The sequence below is a fragment of the Typopeltis vanoorti genome, chromosome 6 (genome assembly GCF_054136105.1).
Source record: "Typopeltis vanoorti isolate ZY-2024b chromosome 6, IOZ_Tvanoo_1.0, whole genome shotgun sequence".
In the NCBI taxonomy this organism is placed as follows: domain Eukaryota; kingdom Metazoa; phylum Arthropoda; class Arachnida; order Uropygi; family Thelyphonidae; genus Typopeltis; species Typopeltis vanoorti.
Window position 1 is genome coordinate 48,602,785 of NC_143554.1, and position 23,385 is coordinate 48,626,169.

Below are 23,385 nucleotides of genomic sequence, written 5' to 3' on the forward strand. Positions count from 1 at the left end.
GAGCGGTAAATTTCAGAGTGATGAATAAATTATATGTATTAATTCACAATTTCATATATCAATCTTAATTTATAAATTCAATTAAAGATAACATTAGACTAATGTAAGAATTAAAGGTCTCAAAAAAAAAAAAAAAAAACTTTTAGCATGTTATCCAGATTAAACTTTCCCATATTTTTGACAAGGATATACAGTCATTTTGATTCAAGTTAGGGCATTGAAGTAAGGCCTCGGTACTCTCTTTGAATAGGGGTTAGAATTTATAGCAACATCTGTGTACAAGGCGAGTCTTGGACCAGAGAATTTTGTGGGTCTATCCCGTGCTGTGTCAATCCAGACTTATCAGATTTGTTGTGAAGAATGTATGATTGATGTTCTTGTATTATTTTTTCTATAGAGTGCTTGATTGTCCAAAGTACGACAGATTACAGTTACAAGGAACTTGATACACCAGGCAGAGACATAGTTGAGTGTTTATCATTAGAAGAGGGGAAATAGGTGGATATTTTGTTAATAGGGATATAAGTGGCTGTTAAATCATATTTCTTCAGAATTCTGGAAACTGGTTTTGAAATCCCTAGTTAACATCGAACGGAACCTTAGTCATCTCTCCAGTGAAAAGGCTAATTCTCTCTCTGCCTAGAAGTTGTTTCTAAGCTACTTAAAGCCAAACTTCCTCCTTCTGACATATCTCCTTCTGAAAAGAAAGCACTGTTACGTCGCTACTTTTTGTGTTATTTCTCTATCCTTATCCCTGTCATACCTATCAAGCTTGAAATCTTTAACCTATCTCTTTGGGGCCACTTCTCCTTTTGGAACTCTGACAAAATTTGTTTGATTTAGCTGTGCCAGCCAGAGTCCTAGCACAGAAGAATTCTTGTACAAAGAAACCTTCCCAGAGTTCAAGTATTACCTAATCTTGTTAAAGTATTCAGTGCCTATAGAAAATTCAACATTGCAGTCTTGGCCTAAAAACTTTCTAAACTTTCTTCAATTTCCCCTTATTCACAAGTTTGAACTTTAGTGAGTGGTAAAATCAGTCTTATGCTCAGACAAACTCAAGCTTACATAGAAAAAACATGTTTATTAAATATGAAATTGCATACAAATAAACTTCCACACATCAAAGGTATGTCATATCAAAATTCTAATTCACTAACTAAGCAATAAGGAACTTCTAATTATCAAATACTCTATTTACATCTCTAGGTTAAGTAAGTACACATTCATCATAAGACATTAGTTCAAAATTCTAAGTAAAGCTCGCTAATAAAGTTCCATTCGCATTCAACTGAGTGGTACATACTCTCAGACTACTAGTCCAATATAGTAAACAGGCCACTGAGCATAAAGTCACTTAAAAGTTCTCTTTCCTTTCAATTAGAAATCTGTTCTTCTCTCTTTGCTCCAATAATAATTGTTACATGAATCAGGAAATTTCTGTACATTACCAGTGTCCTTAAAAGATATCACACTTCTTTCATCCGTCCATTGTAGTCATATGCTTTTCTGCTTCATCGAGTCGTGCCCACGAAGAGGTTATGCTGATCGATACACATCGCCATTCCTTGCACTTTGCTGGACAAAAAACGCTCGTCTACCGGATCAATGTAGTCATCTCGGCCATCCTTCAAAGGGGGGAACTTTTCCGCTGTCTCACATCGGTAAACTCTTACCGATGGCCCTCGTTGATGTCTGCCTTCAGCTCACATGTAGCATGCCCGACTCCTTCAGCTAGCAACCGGGAAGGAGATTACTTCCGGCGCTGTCAATCAGTCAGCACTCTGCATGTCCACACGAGAAACAGGAACAAAAAAATGGGGACTAAAACCCACGTGAACTTGCTTTTTATTCTTCTTTGTAGAGCCCTCTTTCTATATCGGAGGATCTCTCATTGCACTCTCCTATTCACCCCCTATGTGGTTGCATCACACTTCTGCTCCTTGAAGAGTGCTCTTTTCGAAGAACATGAGTTCAGCTCGCCATCCACGAACACTTTCACTTCGGGCATTATATCATCGTAGGCAGCTAGCTAGCAATCTTTGGACCTTTGTTTGCACTTAGCCATACATTCTTACATAGAGTATAATTTTGACATCAATAATTTTAAACAATATAATTCTATTTAGATGTATAATTTTCTCCTCTATTTTACTTCTTTATAAGGTAATTCTAACATGTTTTCTTTTATATTTTGCTTTCTGAACTAATAGTATTTCTAGCTCAGAATTGTGTTTCTTGTTAAATCTTGAATGAATGATTCTTTTGTTGAAAGAGTCCTCAATCAAGATCTAACAGCACTACATTCCTTAAGAAGCAACAGTCACCTTGTTATCACCAAAGCAGACAAAGGAAAAGCGACAGTAATTATGGATTCTTCAAACTACAAAAGAATATTTTCTCTTTTACTTCGAGATCACTCAATATACCAAGAACTTGATCCCGAACCCACCAACAGGCAACTGACGAAATTAAATTCCCTTCTAGACGAGGTGATAAGTTTAGATGCAAACACATTTTGCAAGACCTAGATTTTATGGTCTACCAAAAATTCACAAGACAGACATTCCTTTCCATCATATAGTTGACTGTATTGATTCACCTACTTATCGCATAGAAAAATTTAGTGAAATTATTGAAATCACTTATAGGCAAATCATGCTCTTTTTTGAAAAACTCTTCGGATTGCTTAAAGAAATTAAAAAATATCTCATTACAACCTACTGATCTTATGGCGAGCTTCAATGTAGAATCTCTATATACTAATGCACCTCTCAAAGAAACTTTACAATTACTTGCTGACATCTCCCCACAAGATATTGTAAAATTATTTGATTTCATGATGCACTCTGGATATTTCTTATGTCAAAACAAATTCTACAACCAAGTGGAAGGAACAGCCATGGGAAGTCCACTTTCACCTGCTTCTTTTCAGTGTGGCCTCACGACAGGGATTCTTTACCTTCCCTTTTAGCCAAAATTAATTCCTTACATCCTCGTATTAAGTGTACCATGGAGATTGAAAAAGACAACAAGTTATCCTTTTTAGACAGGATAACTTCTCGTATTCTGACAATAACAGTTTACGAAAACCCACTTTTATTGGACGTTACATTCTCAAACAATCTGCCCATCATCCTTATCAAAACACAGAAATTATAAAATGTTTAATTCGATAAGCTAGAACTAATTGCTCAACTCCCCATGAATTACAGAAAGAACTTTCAACTATCAAACATCACATTAAATTAAATGGCTTCTCCTAACTTGAATCGAAATGACTGTATATACTTGTCAAAAATATTATTATTATTATTCAGGCCTCCATGGAGTCAAAAGACTCATCGTGGGAGGTCCTTCCTAAGAACATAAAGTCTGTCAAGACTCATCGAGGGGAGGTTCCCCCCTAAGAAACACAAAGTCTATCATACCACTCCTTAAACTCATTGACCGTTCTTGCCCTCACCACTCTATCAGGCAATGCATTCCACGGCTCAACCACCCTACATGCAAAGAAACCACCCCTCACCCTCTTGCTCACAGTTTCGTTTCGTAACTTCCAGGGATGGCCTCTTGTCATCACTCCTTCCCGTTGTTCAACCAAGTGAAAGAACTCCCCAGTGTCAACCCTGTAACCACCTCTCAACAGTTTAAAAGTCTCAATCATATCACCTCTCCTTCTTCTATCCGCCAAACTCTGCAGTCCACATTCCCTCATCCGATTCTCATAACTATCCTTGTACAGTCCTGAGACCATCTTTGTCATCCGTCTTTGTATCTTTTCCATTAATTTATCCCCTTCAAATCCTGGGGACCAAATCTGAGAACAATAATCCAAGTGTGGTCTGATCAGAGACTTATACAACGGAATGATAACAGTCTTATCTCTGCAGGTCAGTGTCCTTCTCATAATTGCAGCAATCCTCTGTGTTACCTTCACCACCTTTGCAATATGTCCCCTAAACTTCAGGTTCCTATCAATCATCAACCCCAAATCTGTCTCCCCAACTTCCTCCAGTATAACTCCTCCCATAGAGTATGCAGCATCCCATCGTTGTTGCCCAAACCTCAAGACCTTACATTTTGCTGCATTAAACTGACACCTCCATTCATTTGCCCATCTATCTAGCTTATTCAAATCCTCTTGCAGGGCTACAACATCTGCACTATTACTAATAATCCTTCCCAGCTTTGCATCATCCCCAAACAACTGAATATCCCCTTGCAATCCACTGACAATGTCATTGATATAAAGGTTAAACAATATAGGTCCTAGTACTGAGCCCTGTGGGACCCCACTTGTAACCCTTTGCCTCCTTGAAACTGCTCCACCATACATAACTCTCTGATACCTATCAGACAGCCAATCCTGAATCCAGTTGACCAATCTGACATCCAGACCCATGTGTTGCAACTTAAATATCAATTTATCATGTGGCACCCTGTCAAATGCCTTTGATAAGTCTAAGAAAATTGCAGTATATGCCTTTCCCTCATCTAATGTTCTTGTAACTTTATTATAAAAGGCTAGCATATTGCTAAAACAAGAGCGCCCTTTCACAAATCCATGTTGACTCTCACAGATAACATTACCCTCATCTGCCCAGTGCTGTATACGGTCCCTCACTACTTTCTCCAAGATCTTAACAACTACTGATGACACACAGACTGGTCTATAATTAGACACTTCCAGTCTGTTACCACCCTTATGCAACAGCACTATCTTACCTTCCTTCCATTCCCTGGGCACCTTTCCTGTAGCCAGACTTTCATTGAAAAGCCAGGTCAAAGGCACTGTCCGTTCCCTAGCACATTATCTCAAAAGTCGTGGTGAAATACCATCCAGTCCCAAAGCTTTATTGACATCCAGAGTTCTCAGTATCTGAAACACACTCTCCTCCTGTACCTCTAAACCTTGAACCTGCCCTATCCCTCTAGCATTAAAACTGACTCCTCCAGGATGAAATACCCCAATAAAGTGGTCATTGAACAATTCCACTATGTCCTCTGCATCAGTCACTCTATTCCCATTTTTATCCCACAATATCATTCTTCCACAGTTATTTCTCCTCCTACTGGCCACATAGCTAAAAAATTCCCTAGGATTTTCTTTGGATCTTAGGGCCAATCTCCTCTCATATTCCAGTTTCGCTTTCCTTACCACACTAGTCACTCTTCTTGTCTGTGTCTATATTCTTCATGCATTCTCTCTTCACCTGTCTCCTTATATCTCTTGCATAGCCTCTTTTTCACATACAATTCCTGTTTAATATTGTTTGTCATCCACTTTACTCCAAATTGTGTCCTCTTCTTCACTCATGGTATACAACTTACCATTGCTGCTAACAAATATTCTTTCACAATTTCCCATGCACTAACGATATCCCGGCCTTCTAATTCCTCCCTCCATGAAACTTCCCGAAGTTGACATCTAAGACTATAATCAACTGCATTATAATTGCACATAAGTTCCCATCTCTTTGATACTTTGAATTGAAATGACTGTATATACTTGTCAAAAATATGGGAAAGTTTAATCCAGATAACACACTAAAAGTTTTTTTTTTTTTTGAGACTTTTAATTCTTACATTAGTCTAATGTTTTAATTGAATTTATAAATTAAGATTGCTATATGAAATTCTGAATTAATACCTATAATTTATTCATCCCTGTGATGAAATTTACCTCTCTTTAATGCTTAGCAATATAACATCACGAGGCTCGTTCTACTTTTGAATGATCAATTGTTTGTATTCCACCTTGTAAAAACTGTTCCTATCAAGCCACTGAGGATAGTTTGTTAGTTTCAGAGTGAAACATTTGGCAAACATTAAAATATTCTTGTGTTAACGTGTTTATAATTCTTAATTTAATGTTACAAGTGTCTCTCAAGAATAGAATAAAACTACTTGTTTTTTTTTTTTTTTTTTCTTTTTTTGATTCTGCAGTATAGTATCTGCTGAGGTTGAAATGTTTTTTATGGTATAGGAACATTTTTATTTCAGCCTCCAGAACCAACCGATGGAACAATTAATCTATTCCTGAATGAAAATAAATACTTCTATGTATTACAAGAAGCAGTTGATCTACAACAAAATACTAGCATTTGCAAAAAAGAATTGTGTAAAACTTACATACTGATCCTCATTAAACAAAAGAAAATTCTTAAAAAACCAAGAAAAGTATAAATAAATGCACATAACAAGTACAAGAAATTTCACAAGATGAATTACTGCTCTGAGCTACTAAATATGTATATAGCAACTGTTTTTTGCTTGTTGGTCATTTATGCTTTGTAAAGAAATCTTTTTTTTTATGCCACTATATGCACATATGCATGTCTAGAAATTATAGGATCACGTGCTATTCACTCCGCCCAACAGCTTATAGGACACACATATAATATCGTAAATGTTAATTATTAAAAAGTAATTTTTAGAAAGTAATTCTATTTACACTTGCTCTTTCTCTCCTTTATAATTCCAATCCTCAAATGGCATATTAATGATGGTTCATATATTTGCACTTTTTCTTAATTTAAGTCTACAAACCAATCAAATATAGCATTCCCTTTCATTATTGTTTTCTAATAAATCCTAAAACTATTCTTTGAAGAAACACATTAGTCTCCCTGCAGATTTGGTTAAAATCAAAGAATTGTCACGATATGTGGTTCATCTGCCAAAACGCAAAGCATGAAATTTCCGTAGGAACAGAGTTTTCTCTCGTTCCACCAGACAGTTATTGTGATGGTGAGGGAGCAGTGATCAACCCAATGTGAATGTGTTAAGTATATTTCCATGACCAGGTTTAAATGCTGGTTTTATATTTTTCTTCCCATTCTTCACTATTTCATCTATATAGATATTAAATAAGAGTAGTGACATTGGGCATCCTTGAGGGACTTCTCTGCTTATTGATTTTCATTCTATAACTTTTTCATTGATTCTTACAGCTACTTGGTTGATTGGATACATGCTAGTTATTATTGCAATCAGTTTATTTGGAATGCTCAGAATCTTGATTATGGTCCACAGTTTGTTCCTAAAGACTCTCTTAAAAGCAAATGCTATTTGTGTTTTTATATTATTATTATGGTACATCTCCAAGGAGTTCAAGGGCTCATCACAGAACACTCTGCTACACACATCTAACCACCTCCCCTACTATTTATTCGTTGAAAGTTTATTTTTCACTTGGTTAGAATATAATAAATTTAGTTTAATCCTTTATCCAAGTGTGACCAAACAAAGTTTGCGCCTGAAAGTATCTTCAGGACTGGGGTAAGGTGGTACAACACCAGGGCGACTCCTTGCAAAGGTGGAGCAAGATACCATCACTCCTATCTCAGTATCTCCCATAATGCACATAATGCACAACGCATCTCCTTGCAGATATGTCTAATGTTATGCATTAAGGGAAGGGCCACTACCCAGACTAGTTTCGACCTTTATTGAGGTCTCTTCAGTGGGAGCCAGGCCCAAGTGGAGATACCAGCCAGAAGCATTAGCAAGGTCATCTCTACATATGCTCCACTTTGCAAGGAGTCGCCCTGGTGTTGTACCACCTTACCCCAGTCCTGAAGATACTTTCAGGTGCAAACTTTGTTTGCTCACACTTGGATAAAGGATTAAACTAAATTTATTATAACCCCTACTATTTAATTCTCCTACTACATGCAACTGCTATCATCGCCATCTACAACAACAATATATTTTGTCTGTAAATTGCATGTTCTGATGGCCAATTTGCCTGTACGTGGGATGAAAAACATGAGTTTCCGAGAGAAAAAACTCTGCTAACTCCAGAAATCAATGATGGTGAAGACCTTTTTTGATTTCAGGGATATTTTTAGATAGCAGTGCATTTCAGTAGAAGGATTTTGGTAGGTTCTGGTGTTTTTGTTTGCTGTTTTTCTTTGTGGTGTAAAGTAGGTAGTCAGGTATAGGAATATTACAATCCTGAAAGTGTTCAATTAGGCGAGACTTGATTAAACAAATGATAAAACCAATATAAAAGGTATCACAACCTGCCTGGCAGTTTAACTTGTAAACCACATTATTGCACAGTAGAATGCTGGCCTGAGTTATTGTGGCTCTATGTTTTAGTAAATTTTGCAGCCTATTGGTCGTGGTAAAGGCAATTCTGTAATTTAAATATTCATTTTATGGCTTTATGTTTTGGACATACGGGATTTGGACATTTGTTATGCCCATATGTTTTGGACATATGGGAATTTAAAATTTTAAAGCTATATGTGGTTTTGATATGCAGTTTTGGGAAGATGTGATTTGGGGCTGAGTGAATAGTGTAGTCTATACCTTGCTTGGAGTATTGTCAAGAATCGAAGTTCATATAAAAATATATATATAAAAGATATATAAAAAATTTTAAAAATAATCCCAACATTATTATTGGTAAGGCTGATAAAGGAGATATTACTGTAATAATAAACAATTTGAAAAATGTTTACACCAACTCAAGAAAGAACACAAATTAACCACCCAACCAGCCAAGATGTACATATATGTCCAGGTTACCGTGGATGCGGAGTGCATATTAAAATTGTAATACCATTGATATGACATTGAAATATATGATGGATACAAAGTGTAGAGAAGTGATGTATTTTATCTATATTGATGGCGACGTGGTTAAATAAATACACTGCTAAAAAAATTACTCCTTGTTCAAACTGTTCCTCCACTATTTTTGAACAAGTTAAGATACACAAACCAGGCTATTCCACATGTCCCATAATTTCATACAAGCATACCACAATAGCTTCCTTATATAAACTTATTGTACTTCTACTAAAATCTTTGTTAAAATATTCAAAATTTATGATAATAAAAATACTAATCAACTTTTCCAACATATCAAGCAAACTATCATATCTCCCAATAATAATTTTTATTCATTAGATGCTTAATCACTATATACAAATGTCGATGTGTCCAAAACCCTTGATATCATCCACAATCTGTTAATAAATGACGAATCTTTAATGGAACGTACAAAATTATCTCCTATAGGTATCCTCCTTCTAATATGATTAATAATGTCAGCAAATTACTTTAAATTACAGTAGATATGTGAATGATGTACTCTGCATAAGTTACATAAAACAGTTAGCCGATTCATTAAACACCTTTAAACTGAGATTAAAATTCTCAGGTCATTTGCAAAGAGTACAAAGGAAGTAAAACTATAAACTTATTGAATTTAACCATCATTAGATATGATCACCATGAAGAAATTGAGGAAGAATGATGTAATTTACACATTATTCTATATATATTCCACATGAAGTGTTATACACTTGTCAAATGCTGCTGCACTTGCAATTATCTAAGAAAAAATAGTTTTTCCCTTGTTGCACAAATCAGTCATTTTTGTTCTAGGTGTTTATCAGAACTTTTCATCACCCCTCCTTTCGTATCAGTACCAAAGGGTACCTCAAACATACAAACATTGGAAATTATTGCATTTCAACTTCTATTAACCTTACTGTTCAAAAAATATGTCATTTTAATACAATCCATTATAGCTTACAAATATTCATCTTCAGACCCTGCTTTAAACCAACAAATTACTCATCTCAAAGATATCTTCGATTTTGGTCAATATCCCAAGTCAATAGAATACACTATTCACTTATCCCAAAATCATGTCTTCTTCCTAAAACTGTAAATGCTTTAAAATTCCCATATGTGCAAAACATCTATAAAGTCATAAAACATATATTCAAATTGCACTAATCTCACATTAATTTTTACACTAATACTTACACTAATTTTTTAATTAGTGTATGTTGTGGATTTTTATCAGAAATTGTGCTGCATTTTTTTTCAGTTTAGATAGAAGTATCCTTCAGTAGTGTTGTTGCTGGAATTTGAAATGGCATCCATAAATAAATGCATGTCGGCAGTATACAAAGGGTCAGAAGGAAGCTCTGCCTTGGATTTTTCATAGCAGAAATGTTGCAAAAATTGTTATATGTATGCAACGATAAATGTGAAAGATTTGTGGACTGTTTGTTTAAACAAAAAGAAGGAAAGCATTAATGTATGTGAAAAGTATCTTGATAGATAAGAGCAATTAGAAATTCATATTTAAAAATTTTAGGGACACAAAAACACGTGTTGAATAGATTTTATTTTATTAATTACTAATAAAATAAAACTTGACGTTTCGACCCCTGAATCGAGGTCATCATCGGAAGGATACAAGTGTATAAGGAACCAAGCTACATGCTCTAGCCCTGTATACTGGTAAACTAATGATTTCTTTCAGTTGCTGTTGAATATTACAAACACTTCACCAGGTTATCTTCTTGTAGTGGGATTTTTCTATGGCTAGTTTAGGTTGTTATACAGGTTGTAGATGGGTCCTCCACATTCTTGAAATGGTTAGCCCATCATTTTGGTTGAGATTTGGATTGTGTTTGAGCATTTCACATGACTCTTTAAATTTTCTCTCAAACCAGGTTTTGGTGTTGTGTAGGGACTCGGTATTTTTCCAATCAATTCTGTGGTATGTTTGGAGTGTGTGGTCAGAAAGGCCGGTTTTCCCAAAATGGAGGTATTTAATGTGTCGTTTGTGTTGGTCTTGTCTGATTGGAACAGTTCGCCCTGTTTCCCCTATGTATGGTATGTGCATTGTATTTTGTATACCCCTGGGTGGGCTAGGTGTGGAAGAGGATCTTTAGAACTGAGTAAATGTCTTAACTGGTTTCGGGGTTTAAAGGTGGTTTTAATGTTGTATTTGTGTAGTATTCTGTCTAATTTTTCAGAAATGCCTCTAACATAAGGAATGGCAATAGCATTCCTGAAATCTTTTTTGTTCTTACTGGTATCTTTATGGAGGATCTTGTGAATAGTTTTTTTACTGTATCCATTTTTTATAAATGTTTGGTTGATGATCTTGTATTCCTGGTTTAGAGCTTGTTCATTAGAACAAATTGTTAGAGCTCTGTGTTTAAGGGTGCTTATAACACCTGATTTTTGTGTTTGGTGGTGGTAAGAATTTTTGTGTATGTATTGGCTTGTGTGTGTAGGTTTGCGGTAAACTGAGAAGGAGAGACAGCCAGAGGGAAGTCGTGCGACAAGTATGTCTAGAAAAGGAAGAGAGTTGTTTTTTTCCATTTCAATGGTGAATTGGATATGTTGGTGTTGTTTGTTTAGATGGCTAAGGAACGTATTTAGAGCTTCGCGGCCGTGGGGCCAAATGGCGAAAATATCGTCGACGTATCTGAGCCAAATTTTGGGCTTTAGACATGCTGTCTCTAGACCACGTTGCTCAAAGTCTTCAATATAAAAGTTAGCTATTGGGGGGGGGGGGGGGGGGGGGAAGCGATGAGCCCATGGCTGTTCCTTCTTTCTGAAGGTAAAAATTGTTTTGCCACACGAAATATCCAGAGCGGAGTATGTGGGCAAAGAGGGCCGTGATGTCGTGTGGATGTTCTGTAGGAGCAACATAGTGTCATTGATTGGGATTGGTGAAAAGGGAAGTTATGTCAAAGCTGACTAATAAATCTTGCAGCGCACAAAGAAGCTCAACATTGTTCTGTATATCATTTGTTTTGAGAAGGAAAAAAAAAACTTTTCATTGAGTGTAATGTTTTTAATTTTATTAATGAAATGTTGTGTATTTTTTATGTAGGAAGGGGACTGACCTACCAATTCCTTGAGTGTAGCAGCTAATTTTTTGGCTAAGTGATAATTTGGGCTGTCAATTCCTTCAACAATCGGACGTAGTGGCATGTGCCTGGTTTGTGTGTTTTTGGCAGGCCATAAATTCTTGGCACATGGGCATAATGAGGTATTAATTTTTTTTGTTGTTTCTTTGGGTCATGTGTAGACGGATTTGATTAATTCAGTTGTTTTCTTTTTGTTACATTTTGTGGGGTTGTAGTTTACCATTTGGTAGGTGCTGTGGTCCGATATCAAATGGTTCATGTTTTCAATGTATGTTGTACGGTCTAAAAGGACAGTGGCATTGCCTTTATCTGCTTTCGTGATTATAATGTCTTGGTTATTTTTTAAGGATTGAAGGGCTAGATTTTCGGTTTTGTTTAAGGTGGCGCTTAGTTTTTTGTTTGAATTTAGTATACACGATGTTTCCGTTCGTATTTTATCAGATATGATACACAATATCAAGTTTGTTCACTGACCTCGGAGCAATGGCATAGTTCAAACCTTTCTTTAGCAGTGAGAGTTCACTTTGAGTGAGATTTTGGTTTGTTTGGTTGATAACCAAGCTGTAATCCGATGGTGGTTGGGTGCTCCTAACTTCGTTTGTGGGCGATTGGCTGCTCCTTATGATGTCGGTTTGTGATTGGCTGTTCCTTTCATTATGGCATCCTGATGGTCTTGTGCTTTTCTGTTGTTGTAGGGCTTGAAATTTCATTACTAATTTTTCTGTGTTTTTCAGTAATGAAAGGAACAGCCAATCACAAACTGACATCATAAGGAGCAGCCAACCGCCCACAAACGAAGTTAGGAGCAGCCAACCACCATCGGACCACAGCTTGGTTAACAACCAATCAAACCACAATTTCACCCAAGGTGAACTCTCACTGCTAAAGAAAGGTTTGAACTACGCCACTGCTCCGAGGTCAGTGGACAAACTTGATATCGTGTATCATATCGAGAGAGGATTAAGATCCCTCCCCACCAATTTGGCTGATAAAATATGAACGGAAACGTCGTGTATACTAAATTCAAACAAAAAACTAAGCACCAACTTAAACAAAACCGAAAATCTAGCCCTTCAATCCTTAAAATATAACCAAGACATTATAATCACGAAAGCAGATAAAGGCACTGCCACTGTCCTTTTAGACCGTACAACATATATTGAAAACATGAACCATTTGATATCGGACCACAACACCTCCCAAATGGTAAACTACAACCCCACAAAATGTAACAAAAAGAAAACAACTGAATTAATCAAATCCGTCCACACATGACCCAAAGAAACAACAAAAAAATTAATACCTCATTATGCCAATGCGCCAAGAATTTATGGCCTGCCAAAAATACACAAACCAGGCATGCCACTACGTCCGATTGTTGAAGGAATTGACAGGCCAAATTATCACTTAGCCAAAAAATTAGCGGTCACACTCAAGGAATTGATAGGTCAGTCCCCCTTCCTACATAAAAAATACACAACATTTCATTAATAAAATTAAAAACATTACACTCAACGACCAAGACTTATTTATTAGTCAGCTTTGACATAACTTCCCAATGTCCCAATCAATGACACTATCTTGCTCCTACAGAACATCCACACGACATCACGGCCCTCTTTGCCCACGTACTCTGCTCTGGATATTTTGTGTGGCAAAAAATTTTTACCTTCAAAAAGAAGGTACAGCCATGGGCTCACCACTTTCCCCCCAATAGCTAACTTTTATATGGAAGACTTTGAGCAACGTGGTCTAGAGACAGCATGTCTAAAGCCCAAAATTTGGCTCGGATACGTCGACGATATTTTCGCCATTTGGCCCCATGGCCACAAAGCTCTAAATACATTCCTTAGCCACCTAAACAAACAATGCAAACATATCCAATTCACCATTGAAATGGAAAAAAACAACTCTCTTCCTTTTCTAGACACACTTGTCGCACGCGTCTTCCCTCTGGCTGTCTCTCCTTCACAGTTTACCGCAAACCTACACACACAGGCCAATACATACACAAAAGTGTTATAACACCCAGTGTTATAATACTAGGTGCTTATAACACCTAGTGTTATAACACTAGGTGTTATAAGCACTCTTAAACACAGAGCTCTAACAATTTGTTCTAATGCACAAGCTCTAAACCAGGAATATAAGATCATCAACCAAACATTTATAAAAAATGGATACAGTAAAAAAACTATTCACAAGATCCTCCATAAAGATACCAGTAAGAACAAAAAAGATTTCAGGAATGCTATTGCCATTCCTTATGTTAGAGGCATTTCTGAAAAATTAGACAGAATACTACACAAATACAACATTAAAACCACCTTTAAACCCCCAAACAAGTTAAGACATTTACTCAGTTCTTCTAAAGATCCTCTTCCACACCTAGCCCACCCAGGGTATACAAAATACAATGCACATGTACCATACCATACATAGGGGAAACAGGGCGAACTATCCCAATCAGACAAGATGAACACAAACGACACATTAAATACCTCCATTCTGGGAAAACCGGCCTTTCTGATCATGCACTCCAAACATACCACAGAAATGATTGGAAAAATACCCCAAGTTCCTACACCGTACCAAAACCTGGTTTGAGAGAAAATTTAAAGAGTTATGTGAAATGCTCAAACACAATCCAAATCTCAACCAAAATGATGGGCTAACCATTTCAAGAATGTGGAGGACCCATCTACAACCTGTATAACAACCTAAACTAGCCATAGAAAAATCCCACTACAAGAAGATAACCTGGTGAAGTGTTTGTAACATTCAACAGCAACTGAAAGAAATCATATTATAACAATCTGAAGAACTGTACAAATCCAGAAGAATACTAATACATGAGGGCTTTAGCAGTTTATTGTAGTTGTTTGTATTCATATATATATTATTATTATTATTATTATTTTATTAATTAATTTTTAATTAATTAATTAATTAAATTTTTTTTTATCACTAGAGGTCAGGCTAGGAAAAAGGATTGAAAAAGGATTAATTAACTACATAGATTTAGTTTACCGGTATACATGGCTAGAGCATGTAGCTTGGTTCCTTATACACTTGTATCCTTCTGATGATGACCTCGATACAGCGGTCGAAACGTCAAGTTTTATTGTATTAGTAATTAATAAAATAATCTATTCAACACGTGTGTTTTTGTGTCTCTATAATTTTTAAATATGAATGCTGATCACCGTGTAACCTTAAAAGAAAGCAAGGGTTGGGATCATAGTAGAAGAGCTTAGGCAAGAGTTAGTGAAAATCAAAAGCATGAAACATCTGCAAGAGGATATTATTCACCTAAAGAAAAGATTAGCTGAATGACAAGGAAGAAGTTAGTATTATAAAGAAAGAGTCAAAGAATGGTCGTATATCGTTGTATGGGGACTCAATCATCAGAGGTGTGATGACTAATAAAGTGCATAAAACATGCTTTCCTGGTGGAACAATGAAACAAATAACTGATACGTTGCAGAAAAGGAAAGATCGAATATCAAAATGGGTGGTGGTCATGGGCACAAATGACTTAGTTGGGTGGTGACGCGAATGTTAATAGAGACTTGAGGAAGTTGTTGTGGCAGGTAAAAAATAATAGTGTTGTTGGAAAAGTCATAAGCATGTTGCAAAGATATGACAATATCTTTGCAAATTTGTAATTCAATTTGTAATTTGTAAATCTATGGAGTGAATTTGAAGGAAAGTTGGAATGGTTTAAAGTTAATGGATTGCATTTGAATGGATTTGGGGTTGGTCATTTAGAAAAGTTATTGTTTTATGGGTAGGCACAGAGTCAAGAAGTAAATCTAATAAATGATCAGTCTAAATGTGAAGCAGGATAGCACAACTAATCAATTGTACGACAAGGGAGAGGATGGATATGAGGTTGAAGATGTGGTTGCAGCAGCACAAGGTGATGGAATGCATAAAGGTCAGGATAAGGCAAGTAGCAATGGAAATCAGAGTCAGGATCAGGGAAACAGGAGTGGTGTGACCAAAGAATGTATAGTGATGACATATCGCCACATATTCTTAAGGAATGTGCACAACAATTTTCAAACTGCATGGCAACTTATATCATAGATCTCACTAACTTCTCCAATACCTTAACCACAACTCCATATATACAGATTGGCCTATAATTTGTAGCCTCAACCTTATCACCACCTTTGAAGTGGAATGAATTTACCTTCCATTGCAAGGCTACCACCAACTTCTTGAAATGTTCCCTTAGGCACGTGGTGATATGTCCTTACTGACATCAAACATACTTACTTGCTCATATATCTCCTGTTCACTTAACTAGAATCTATGTTCTCTCATTTCCTTTATACTTGAGCTTTTCTTGATTTCAAATTGATAACACCCAAATGACCTTCTCATTGAATTCCTTGCCTATGTTATCTATAGAACAGTGAGGAGATCAGAGTTTAAGAACTGGTTATGGAAGATCTTGAAGATGTGATACAAAGTCTCTCAAATGAAAAAGATAATTGTAAAATACTATCATTAGCAAAATAATGGATATAATCTGTGGTTAGAGAGAGAGAGAAGCCATTGATAAATAGGGAAACCTTGGGACACTCCAACACCAATATAAAATATGTAATGAGAGGAAGGCATCCGTCATGATACAACAGGAATGACTAGAGAGGAAGCTGGCAATTCATTCCCAAACAGCAGGACTGAAATCATAAGATAGTAATAGTAGCAGCCTGATAAGAAGACCTTAAAGTTGGACAATTAAATGCCTTGGAAATATCAAGTGAAACCATATGAATAGCTCAAAATTGTTCCATGGTCTGAGTCCAAAGTTGGGCAACATTTATAAGGAAGTATGCTGTGCAGCAGTAGTGATGTAATATCTGTTGGCAATCATTAATTAACTGATGGTACTCAAAGTAATGAATATGCAATGCGATCTTGATGATCTTCTCCATCACTTTTGAGAGTAATGAGATAAGGTCAATGAGACAAAATTTGATGACTGACTTTACTTACTTATAAAGCTTTACTTACATGTTGGTTAATTAGATGCCATATGAGTATGACAGCATATAGAGAGATAGTAATTCTGTGAGTGTTAATTCTGTAGCATAACTGAAGGGACACAAGAGGCTTATTAGTGTCAAGAATAAGAAGGATTTTTTAAGATATTCTTCTGGAAAAAAAGATCAGAGGAGGCATAATGTGAGTAGTTTGTGGTATTGTGGGAAATGATTTGCATTGGTTGCCTATATGAGAATTAGAGGAAAACACTGATACCTTACATCAGAGGGCCAGATGGTTGGTCGTGTTTTCAGGGAGCTCCCGAAAGCTAAGTATAATTTTGAATGAAAATTAGAATATAGGTTAAAATCATAACGTAATATTGTCTAATTTTGGTAGCTTGTGGTGCCTGTGTGATTTTGGTGTAAATTCCGTTATTTAATTTAGTATTTAACGATACGTTTCATAGATTTGAATATGGCGCCAATGCGACGTAAGATAATGGCATCCAAAAATACGACGGCATTGTTCAAAAACTATAATGTGAGAGAATTTGTCCAATGTGATGTGTGTGGAATGTATGCATTCCCGAATGAGGCTGGAGTTTGGATTGAAAGTGATAGTGGTGGGAGAATGTGCAGAAAGTGTAAGCAAAGTGAGGAGTTGAATTATGTGTCAGGTTGTGAGACAGCTATGGTTGAAGAAAGACAGAACGTGAGTGAAAATAGTGGCTTGATAGGGAACTGCGATGTACAAGATGGCAATGAGAGCGGTGATCTAAGAAAGAGTGAGAGCAACTATACAGAGAGAGAAAGTGGTTTGAATGATAAAAAAATGAGGAATTATTTGTAGGAAGTGAGATTGCTAGATTGCGCACAGTGATACAAAATGCGCAGCGGCAATGAGAGCACCTGCAAAACTCTTTCCAGAGTGATTTGGATAACGTAAAAAAACAGTGCAAGAATGAGAGAGTTTCTGAAATGAAGGAAAGAGTGTTGTAAGGTGACTCGTTATTAAGAGTGATAGATGGGAGTGTAACTAAATCGTACTTACCGGGTGCGAAATTTAAGGATGTAAGTGAGAGTATTAGAGTGCAAAAACAGAGGGTGAAAGAATTAATAATTGTGGTGGGTACGAATGAATTGAAATGTGATAAATTTTTTATGAGAGAGGACTTGAAAGTATTGTTATAGGCAGTGAAAGAAAAGAGTGACAGAGTTAGAATGGTCAGTCTGTTGCCGCGGTATTACAGAGAGGAGTTTAGAAGGAGGGCCATAATCGCAAATGACATTATGCGCAGGTTATGAAAACGGTGTGGTGTGGAATTTGTGGACGTGTGGAATGAGTTTAATGAGCGAAAGGACTTATACAAGATGGATGGCCTGCATTTGAATGGACTTGGTGTGCAAAGACTGGAAAAAGTGTTGCTGAATGAAGTGAAAATGGATGTGCAGAACCAGGGAAACTAGAACTACCAAGGATGGGGGGAGAGGGGGGGAGTGGATATACAGACATCAGTGAGACAGTTGAGTGTAAAAATGTATATAATGTACCTGAGCCAGCACTAAGGACAAAAAATGGGAATGGGACATTTAAAATAACGCATCAAGATAGGGTGGAACAAAGGGATCACTGCATTTCATGTATACTAATGCCAGGAGTATTAGGAACAAGAAGGAAGAATTTTTGGCTTTGATTGGCTCTTCCTGGCCACAGGTTATTGGCATTAGTGAAACATGGCTGACGAAAGATGATATAGTTAGTGGGATAGAATGTATAGGTTATAGTGTGTTTAGGAAGGACAGAGAGAATAAAATGGGGGGAGGGGTGTTATTGATGATAGCTGATGAACTGCAACCAAGGAAAATTGAAGATGTATTGCAGGATAGTGAAAGGAGCTCATTTGAGGCTATTTGGTGTGAGATTGAGACTGGCAGAATAAAATATACAGTTGGGTGCTGCTATAGACCAGGTGATGGAATAGATGGTGGAGATAGTATGCATAAACAAATTGATGAAATGAGTGGAAGGAGGATAATTATTATGGGGGATTTTAATTATGGTAACATTGATTGGAAGGAGGAGAGGACACATGTGAGGAAGGAAATGGATTTTATTCAATTATTAAGGGATAACTATCTGTGACAGCATGTAATTGTAAATACTAGGGGTGTGAGAGTGCTTGACCTGGTAATACCATCTCACAATTTGAATAGTAATGAATATGACCAGGTTGCCACCTATTGGTGAGAGTGATCATAAGGTCTTGACCTGGGAGGTGGCTAAAGGTGTGGAATTTTTGATTAAGACAGGGTATATGTGGAATTACCGTGCTGGCAAGTATGACAAGCTTAGGAGATTGCTTGGATCAGTGCCATGGCATGTACAGCTGCAACGGCTGGACGTCGATAGAGCATGGGAAGTGGTCAAGGAGCATTTACAGGAGGTTATGGCTGATTGTATACCTAGGGGTACGAATAGTAAAACAAGTAGGGGTTAAATGGATGAATAACACCATTAAGCTTGGGCTGCAAAAAAAGAAACAACTGTGGAGGAAATTTAAAGAAAGGGGTGACCTGCAGGCACATGAACGGTATAAAGTGCAGGCCAGAAGGGTAACGAGTGTGGTAAAAACAGCAAAAGCCGATTATGAAAGGAAACTAGCTATGCAAGCAAAAGAGAATCCCAAACAGTTCTTTCAATATGCTGCAAGCAAGAAAAAAACTGTACATGGCAAAATGATTTTAAGGAATGACAATGGTAAGGAGGTCACTGAACCAGTCGATATAGTGGAGTTACTGAGCACGCACTTTGCAAAAGTATATCATCCAAGTGGAGACATTGAAAAAATGAAGGAGCCATTAGTTTATATGGGAATTGTGATGAATGAAGTGGAGGTGAATAGTCTATTACAGAACCTTAATGTGAATACATCTGTGGGATTGGATGGTATACCGGCATGGGTCTTGCGTGAAGCGGCTAAGGAATTATCAGTGCCCTTGACCATGTTGTTTAATCTGAGTCTCGGGTCTAGTTTAGTCCCGAAGGCGTGGAAAGAGGGGAAAATAGTTTCACTGCATAAAGGAGGATCCAAGACTATGGTTGCAAATTACCGACCGATCAGCATATCAGGAGTTGTTGTCAAGGTCTTGGAGAAAGTAGTCAAGAGAAAAATACAGGAATGGATTGATGAAAATGAGATACCGTACAGGGGACAGCATGGCTTTGTAAAGGGTAGATCATGCCTGAGTAACTTGCTCAAGTTTTATAATTAGGTGATGGCTGAACTGGATAAGGGAAATGGATTTACAGTGATACTGCTGGACATGGCAAAGGCGTTTGACAGGATACCACATGGAATTCTAATCCGTAAACTACAACATATGGGAATGGATATAGGGTTTGTGAGATGGATAGGTGGGTGGTTGATGGAGAGATATCAAAAGGTAGTTTATTCAGGAGTAGAGTCCAAAAGATGACCTGTGACTAGTGGTGTGCCGCAGGGTTCTGTTCTTGGACCACTGCTGTTTAATCTGTTCATTAACGATATAGGGAAGGATCTAAGTGGAACAATTCATTTGTTCGCTGATGATGCAAAGTTGGGGAGGGCGATAGTGAATGCAGAAGATGTCAAAGTCTTGCAGGATGACTTAGGTAGATTGGAGTTCTGGGCTAAGGAGAATGGATGCCAATTTAATGTGACAAAATGTAAGGTTATGCATTTTGGGGTGAAAAGATTAGCAGCAGTATACCACATGGGTGGAACTGTACTCCAAGAGATTGATGAGGCCAGGGACTTGGGAGTGCTGGTGGATAGGCAGATGAAGTTTAGGGGGCACATTGCAAAAGTAGCTAAATCAGCTCATCAACTCACTTGGTTGTTGAACCAGGCAAGTTATTGTACCTCTGTACCGAGCCTTAATAAGACCTCATCTTAACTACTGTGCCAGATTTGGTCACCTCGGTTCCTTCTTGATGGGGAGGAGGTGGAGAGGATCCAGAGGCGAGTGACTAAGATGATAGCAGGTCTATGGAATGAAGCATATGAGAAAAGGTTGAAGATTTGTGGGTTGCAGAAACTGGTTGATAGGCGGAAAAGGGGAGTATGATTGAGACATTCAAATTGCTAAAAGGATTCTATAAGATTAATTCAGAGGATATTTTTGAGATCAGGACTGGTGGTGGGAGAACTAGGGGCCTATGGAAGCTGGGCAAGAGCGTGGTTAGCAGTGGTGTTGGAGCTGGGTTCTTTACTTTTAGAGTGGTAAATGAGTGGAATAAGCTGCCTGATTCTGTTGTGGGTGCTATGACAGTGAGCGAGTTCAAGGCAAGGTATGATAAATACTGTGAGAATGTCGTATAGTTGTGTGGACATGATGTTTAGGGCCTCCCTCGATGAGTCTAAGGACTCCCTGGAGTAGCCCGAAAATAATAATAATAATAATAATAATAATAATATGAGTGATGAGATTTGAGAGGTGGAAATCAGACAGGCAAATATTATGCTTAATGGCCTTAAACAAGGTTCCAAAAGGTTTAACGGCCATTTGAGCAGGAGGCAAGCTCATTATATTTGGTCCTTATGAAGTCTGCTTTGGATTTGTTTAAGAAAGTGTGGTGATTATTCAGTATATGGTTAATTCCCCCCTGCATTATTGAATTAGGTCAGTCTCTGATTGTAGCTGTAGGATTGGTTTCCCTTCCAGTTTCCCCCACTGCAAACATAAAACCAACATGTTGCACATTTGGTAGTAGTTACATTTGTTTGTATTCTCGGCCTTAGATGGACATGTCTCTCATTCACATTGTTCAAAATAATAATAATAATACATACATACATACATACATCTTCAAGGCCCACTCTTCCTAATTGGGTTGTGGGGGCAAAAGCTGCAAGAGGAACTTCCAATGGTCACGATCCTCTGCCACCAAGTTCAGGTGTTCTGGTGGGATTCCCAAACGTGTCCACCCAAGGTTTTGGATATAATCTATCCAGCGAGTCCTTGGCCTTCCATGTGGCCTCCCACCCTCTGGCTTGGCAAAGAGGGCCTGCTGAGGGAGCCTCTCTTGTGGCATTCTGACCAGGTGCCTGTACCAGCGTAACTGTGATCTCTCAACATGGAGAAGCAGCGGTTGAGTATTGAGGGTTTCCCGAAATGCAGAGCTTCTGACTCTGTCGAGTTTTGTCAGCCCCGCAACCCCTCGAAGGAACCTCATTTCAGCCGCTTGGATTCGTGTCCGCATTCTTTCAGTCATTACCCAACTCTCATGACCATAGGTGAGGATGGGGACATAGACTGTATGAAGACAGTCAGCTTTGCCTTCTGGCTTAACTCCCGCTTCAATACTACTGAACGGCCAAGCTCCCGCAATATTGAGCTTGCTAAGCCAATTTGAGTATCTAGCTCTACGTCCCATTTTCCATCATTCGTGAATATGGACCCAAGGTATTTAAACTTCTCCACCTGTCTCATTGGGACTCCACTTACATTTAGAGTGCACTGGGATGGTTGTCTTGAGACCACAAATGTTTCAGTTTTGGCCACACTGATCCTCATTCCGGCGTCTGCACAAACAGCTACAAACCTATCTAGGGTCTGCTGGAGGTCATTTGTGGAAGAGCTAAGCAGAACTAGGTCATCTGCAAAAAGCAGATGTCCAATGCTACATTTTCCAATTCTGACACACTCACTGCCTTGGCTATGCCTATCAATCCAGTCCATAAATATTATGAAAAGGAGGGGTGACAGAACACACCCTTGGCAGAGGCCAACGGAGACTGTGAAAGGTTCAGACTTTGTGCTGTTTACCCTGACACAAAACTCTGGGCATTCATACATGGACTTGATGGCAGCTAATAGTTGACCATCCACTCCATACTCCTGTACTACTTGCCAAAGCTTATCCCGAGGAACCCTGTCATATGCCTTCTCCAAGTCCACAAAACCTGTGTAGACATTCTTCGCATATTCCCAAGATTTCTCAAAGACTTGCCTTAAAGTGAAGATTTGGTCAGTTGTGCTTCTACCAGGACGAAAGCCACATTGTTCTTCCTGGAACTTTGACTCAACTATGCTCCTGCACCGTCTTTCCAAGCACTTAGCATACACTTTCCCAGGCAGGCTGAGCAGAGAGATGCCACGACAGTTACTGCAATCCTTCTGGTCTCCCTTCTTAAAGACTGGTATTATTATGCCTGTCTGCCATTGCTTTGGTGCTCGCCCAGATATCCAAGCAGCCTGATACACTCGAGTCAGCCAGAGAACACCATCTCGATTTAAGGCTTTTAGCATTTCGGGCCGAATTTGATCATCGCCAGCAGCCTTGCCCGATTTTAGCGATTTTATTGCTAAATGGACCTCTTCTGCTGTGAGACTAGTCATTGCCCCGATCTGCACCTCTTGGATGTCCACAACTGCTGGGCCACCCGGGATAAGAAGGCTCTCAAAGTATTCCCTCCATCTGTGGAGGATATCCTTCTCGGTTGTTAAAAGTGCACCATCAGAGGCCTTAATTACCCTTGCTGTGCACGATTTCCTCCCTCAAAGGCAGCAGATGGTCTGCCAGAATACTTTGTTTGCATTTGCATAGGATGAATCTAATCTTTCTCCTAAGGATTCCCAAGCCTTCTGCTTTGCTGTCTTTACTGCCTTAGCAGCAGCTTTTCATGCCTCAGCATACTGCA

At 38.0% G+C, this 23,385-nt stretch overlaps 1 protein-coding gene across 1 annotated transcript in view; it reads right to left on the reverse strand.

Annotated features, from left to right (window-relative positions):
* Nucleotides 1–23,385, reverse strand: part of LOC150105439 (polycystin-1-like protein 1) — a 724,085-nt gene that overhangs the window by 489,182 nt on the left and 211,518 nt on the right. The window lies entirely within an intron of this gene.